General features: G+C 32.8%; 1 pseudogene; it reads right to left on the bottom strand.

The window, feature by feature from the left end:
- Positions 1 to 341: 341 nt before the first annotated feature.
- Positions 342 to 5,414, bottom strand: LOC123884877 (annotated as a pseudogene).
- Positions 5,415 to 6,667: the final 1,253 nt, after the last annotated feature.

Here is a 6,667-nt window from a genome sequence, read left to right as displayed (position 1 = left end):
TCTCCAGCATTTTGTATTAGTCCTCGTTTGAAAAAAGCTAGAGAATATTTTAATGCATTCTTAGCAGCAGCACAAACTGCATGAAAGTGTTGGAGATCATTGATCATCCTTCAACACTCAGAAAAGTTGTATTTGTAGGTTGTTCTGTTACCATTATAAATCACTTGTTGATGTATTTCATGTTTTCAATTTTATGTAATCAAAGATGTAGTCTAACTATTTGAGTTCTGTAATCTCAATTAAGTTAAATATAAGACAGCTCTTGACATTTTGGAAATGAATTAAAGATTCAGAAAATTAGAAGCTGATATATCATATATGAAATTCAAAATAATGAAAAATAGAATTACTACATTTCATTAAATAATGAAACCTATTGTGCAGAAAGTGGTCACAACACAAACAATATTCTGGAATTATCACAATTATACAGTACTGCAGAGACTATAAAAACATAAACCAGAAAATCAACGTTACAAAGAAAGATGTTATAATTCCATCCTCTAAACAAGAACTTCTGCTTATCTTTCCTGTATTAACGTGTCTTCCAGTGCCAATTGTCGTGGAGACATTAATCGGCAAAGAACCTACATTGTCGAATTTAAATTAACAGCACGATCAGAATCAAATATAACATCGACAATAAACAATTATATATAGGCCTATGAAATTCACTATATGTATCTGAAACTTACAGTTATAGTCAGCCCATCCAATGTGTTGACCGTCTAGATCATAAACAAAAATTTTGTCTTTCAGTACGAGATCTGCCAAAACACTAAATGGTGCTGTTAGTAGTATAATACATGTAGTTTTGAAAAAAAGACCCTTAACAAATTATGAACAATAATATTGAAGTACAAGAAATTATATTCTAATTTTTAAATTGATATACCGCCTAAAATTGTCGTGCCTTGACCTTTGATCTTCAGAAATCCAATACACCACACTGCTACACCATTATTCTGTAACATGCATCGTAGCAATTAGTAAGATAACATATGGTATATAAAAACCGAACAAAGAGAAGCATAGGCTGAATATTGAAGCTTGAATACTTACAATAGGATTTTGCTGTATAAGGTAGTCTTGGGGCCTTAGATTCAGTGATACAGCGAAATTGAGACTCACTTTAGGGAAAATGTCAGTGACACTATATAAGCACGTTAACGAGAAAAGAGTTAGAGAAAAAAGAGCATAATTGGCAATAAGAAATGCATAAAAAGTAAAAAAAGTAAAATAAAAAATTGTATGAAGTATTGAGCTTAACCTGTCAGGAGTTACGAAACACTGATATCCCTTGAATGAAACAGTGTGTACAGATTGTGGTATTGCAGTGGTAATCTGCAGTAGTAAAAAATTATTTTTCTATTAACGTTTGATAAAGTTCTAAGCAAGCAAAATACATCAAACATATGTTTGATAATGGAATGAAACTCACCGCATCAACAAAAGGATCATACGCCTCTTCTGCAAGGTATGCCAAAGTTGTTCCAGAATCAACAATGGTACCTCTGTCTTTCGATGTTGCAAATACTGATGCATCGATTTGCAATGCCCAACCATTGACAGATATGCTCTCTAGATTTAAGTTGTAATGACGCCTAAAATATGCATGAAGGGTGCAGTTAGCTAATGACACGACCCGACCTCATGTATTAAATTCTATCAATCCAAATGTATCAAAGTATTTTATCCTTAAGAGGATACAAATGTCTTAGGCGGAAACAACACAACTCACAAGACCACCCCTATTCCTAATAGCCTAGTGTTATCGGCCAACACTCGGTGGGATTTAGTCCCACATCGGATAGATAGGACTCTTGAGAAGAGTTTATAAAGAGGAGGAAATCCTCACCTTACAAGCCGGTTTTGTAAGGATGAGTTAGGCCTAGATATTCGTGACATGGTATCAGAGCCTATCGGATCTATCGTTGGGCTTCCGACATCTTTCACGCTTCAGACCCATTGCGTCGGGCTGAAGCGTGAGGGGGTGTGTTAGCGGCCAACACTCGGTGGGATTTAGTCCCACATCGAATAGATAGGACTCTTGAGAAGAGTTTATAAAGAGGAGGCAATCCTCACCTTACAAGCCGATTTTGTAAGGATGAGTTAGGCCTCGATATTCGTGACATAGAGAAGATACGAAACAATATTTCGGCTTTTCTAATGACTTGTAAATTTATTAAACAACATTACAAAATTTTTACAATTCTAATAACAAGATATGCAACCTCAAAGAGTACATTAATTTCTAAAACAGCAAAACCAACTTCAAAACTCAAAACATATATTTACCAACAATCATATTCAGCTATGATACCATAAACAAATTTGAATATATGTAGTCTATAAAATTTATCTAAACTGCTAACTTGGAATCATTGTATTGTTATCAAGACAAAACAGCTGTTATAACTTAACTTCAAATTTCATCAAAAAAAAGTAATAAGTTTAAACTTATTGCTAAACTTGAATCTTAACCTTGTTTATAATTAATCTTACATCACCTATACCATAATTTGGGTATTTAAACTCTTAAATTCTCACTCTTAAATTCTCACTCTTAAATTATGCATAAAAACAATAATGAATTAATAAGTTTAGACTTACTGTGATAGATCAAGCGATGTATACACAATATCAGCCTCTACGATTTCGCTCCACCAACGATGTCTCCACTCAGACAATGGGAGAATACTCTAGGAGTAACCCCTTGCGCGGAAAGCTGAGAGATAACCGAAATATCTTGGTGGCCAAGTCCGATTATTCCATCGAGTGCTTTCTCAGATTTAGAAAGGTATCCACTCCTATAGTTACTACACCTGCTCAATTCACAAAATAACGGTTTCCAATATTAGAATAAAACAATAAACAAGAAAAAAAAAACGATACTATCAAGTATCAACCATATTAGGCTCAAGAAAACTCACCCGAAAACAATAGGAGCTGAAGAAATTTTTGTCACAGCTCCTTCGAAAATAGTGTCCAAATGTAGTCGGTCTGACATGTAATAACCAGACGTGCCAAGCAATGGTCCACCATCAATTCCATACTTAAGATTGTAATAACACTGATTGTTCTGACAGGTTCCAGTATTGCACCTTTGGTCAGAACAAGGGATTGAGGATGAGGTTGATGAATGTTTAGGCTCAAAAAATTTGAGCTCAATCTGTGACAAAATCCATAAACCATATTGATTATTGTTATGTACATTTGGGAAATCAATTTTTGTTAACCTATATTTCTATTTGAGATATTTTATATGTAATTACTTTTCTGACCATTTCAATCTATATGTTTGGCTATCTGTTGAAAGACTATATATCAAACTATAATGACTATATGCAAGATATATAGAGTATGAGCATCTTGCATATATGTTTGGTTAATCATTTATATTTGTTATAGATGCATCTTTCAATAAGAGACTTTTCTTGGTTAATCCATGTTGGGAACATAGAATCTCAATACAATGTAAGAATATTTTACAAGAGTATTAATAATGGTGAACAAAATTTATACATCTACTCTAATTCACCCTAACCAATACTAAATTTTGGATGATTTTCTTTTGATTCGGCTTGCATAATTATATATGCGTCGTTAAAAATATATATCCAGTTTACTTATTCTTTTATATCAGTTAAAGTTTACATAAAAATATAGCATCTATGTACCGGTGAAGAGGTACCTACCTCTTATGCAATTTCACATATACCTACAAAAGTCCTATATGTAAAAACCAACACAGAAGCTTTAGCATAAACAGGGGGCCAAAACCAGAACTCAAGTACAGCAGAAACATAGCATAATCAGGGGGCCAAAACCAACACAGAAGCTAGAAATTACTATGATTATAAATAAAAATATAATGATTTTTTTTTATAACATATGTTCATCTTTGCTCCATGAAATATATGAACTTTCCACTAACAAAAATGATCAAGATTTAAATCAGTCCATTAATACCTTGATCGAATTACTATTTGTGATTTAATATTTCAACGTATAATATTACAATGCAATTTACCTCCAGTCCACTTGTCTGTGGACAACCATTGCATGAGCTGCAACTGACCCAGGTAACATCGCTTCCGGTGTCAATCTGGACGTGAAATTCAACCGGAGGAGTACCCAACGATATGTTTGTATAATATAATCTGGAAACATCACACACACACACACAAAGAGAATATATATAAGATATTATCCAAAATTCAATTTTTTTGCCATTCGAATATATAACTAGAAATTGATTAACAAAAGGTAACAATAATTAAAGACAAGATTAAAATTTCTAAAAATTACCCGAGGAGTGGAAGCTGGGAGTTACCATAAACCTCAAAGTAAACAACATCTTTTGAAGACTTGAGAATTCTACCATGTCGGGTCGTGTCTCTAGCTCGTAGTTGGTCCAAGTCAATTCCATTATTCGACGGAAAAGCTCTTTCCAACGTAAGAGCAAGCGGTGATGCCGCCGCGGTAGTTAAGATGGCGGCGGTGATGATGAAGATAACTGAAGTAAAATACAAAATTCAGCCAATGCTATAGAACACCAAAATAAGCTCTACTAGCACCTTATTTCAAATAATAAGCTCAAAATTCTAACCAATAAAAGTATACAACCAGCCCCTTAATTCAAGTAATATGCCAACAATTTGTATATGTACGTAACAAGTAAAATTCAAGAAAAAGAACATCAAAGCCAAAAACAAAAAGAAATTATCCATGGAAAGATCTATCTTCTTAAGTGAACTAATTAAGCACTTCAAAGGACTTCAAACTAGAACAATGGAGATGGTACAATATGATAGGTACAACCCCACATTGATTGAGGTCTATCAGCACGATTTTGGGTATTAAGTCGATATCTCCGACTAGGTAGTATCCCACTACCCTCCCCATAATTTTCTGGGCCAAATGAGCACCAGTACCTTCACATAGAACAAAATTTCAACATGAAAGAAAACGTAAGTATTTGAATCAACCTATTAGTTTTTGCACATGACTTCTGAAGTATCAACCTCTTAGTTTGCTAGTATGCTATGGATTCTAAATGCAGGGCAACAAAAGGAATATAGTTCAAACTTACGACAATTTATATTTTGTAACCTTCGTCGTTAGGGAATTTAACAAGAATAAAATGTTCAAAAAGGAAAACCTGACATTATTAATAATTATAAAAAAATATAATTATAAAAAATCTTCTAGTCACAAACCAAAAGTGTAAAATAAAAAAACTTGTTAATAATTTTAAATAAAGTTTAAGAATGAAGGCAGAAACTCACAGCCTATACTCAATATATCTGTCATCCTTGTACTCCTTCAAGGTGCCAATAATTCGTCTCCTTCCTCTCTCGATATGAAACCGAGTTGGGCACAACACATTAGATCACTCGCCGATTATACACGCATCAACTCTATTATAAGGAATAAGGGAAACTTGGTCTAAGTCAAGTGAGCAGCAGAAAACCAAATTTTCTCCTTGCTATGTATATACCGCACAAGAATCTCATAGCATTAATGAGAAGGACACCCTGAAACAACATTCAAAAAGACCCGTTTGAGATAACAAATTAAAGATTTGGTTTTACAAAGTTTTCAGAGTTTTAAAAAATGAAGGCAAGTCCATGATCGCTGTGAAATGAAGTACAATACCTATTTGGTTGAGTATTCAGAAAGGAGGATTATGTAAAAAATGAAGGCAAGTTCATGATCGATCAATGTGAAAACGGGGAATATTTATCCTGATGTGAGCGAGCCAAAAATAGAAAAAGAGACATCAAGCTTCAAAATTTTGTATTCATATTAATTAGAGTAGTACTTAATAACTAAGATTTTTCAAAAGGTTTTATATATATTGCTTCACACTATCTCGTTTGACACTGAAAATTTTAAGTTCATAAAAGGGGGATTATGTAGCACTTCTATTGATAGTTGATACAATTTGTATGCTCAAAAAAATATATTTATATAGTAGTACTCAATTATTAAGTAAAAAAAAAGTGTTTCAGTTTGTCACTTAATTAGAGTTCTTAACAACTAAGATTCCATATAAGTTTTTTTTTTTTTTTTTACCGTTTTTAATTTAACTTTAAAACTTAATTTAACTTTAAAACAATTGGGTCTCATTCTCATATATTCACTCATTTGGGAATTGGGATGGTACAATACACACACCTTTGATATGCTTAGAAATGTTTGAATAAGTGGAGGGGTCCATTGTACAAATTTATGTGTCACAAAGCAACAGTGATTTATGTGTCACAAATTTATGTTTGAATATTAAAGTAATGATATTCTAGTTTCTAGATTTGGTACTAAAGGAAGGGGAAGATAAACATTTGTTGTCTCTTGAATTGTGACACAAATTTAAAAGCAATGTGCATGTAAACTATCCATATATAGTACGTGAAATGGAGAGATATATTTTCTTTTTGACACAAAAGTATTTTTTCGTGCAGTGCAGTGTGTGTATGTTTTTAGCTTACTTTTTTCAGTTGTGGATTGGAGAATAATATTTTGGGTGGTGTTGTGCTCTTCTGTTGTGGTCTTTGTGGATCAAATTTTTTACTTTCTTCAATGTGACTACTAGGTGAGAATAATCATGTGGATTTATTTTTCATTTTCAATTTAAATAAAATTAGAAAATGATATCTACAAA

Source organism: Trifolium pratense, linkage group LG5, assembly GCF_020283565.1.
Source record: "Trifolium pratense cultivar HEN17-A07 linkage group LG5, ARS_RC_1.1, whole genome shotgun sequence".
NCBI classification, from domain to species: Eukaryota; Viridiplantae; Streptophyta; class Magnoliopsida; order Fabales; family Fabaceae; genus Trifolium; species Trifolium pratense.
The sequence above is the reverse complement of the archived record's forward strand: the minus strand, read 5'-3'. Positions and strand labels throughout refer to the sequence as shown.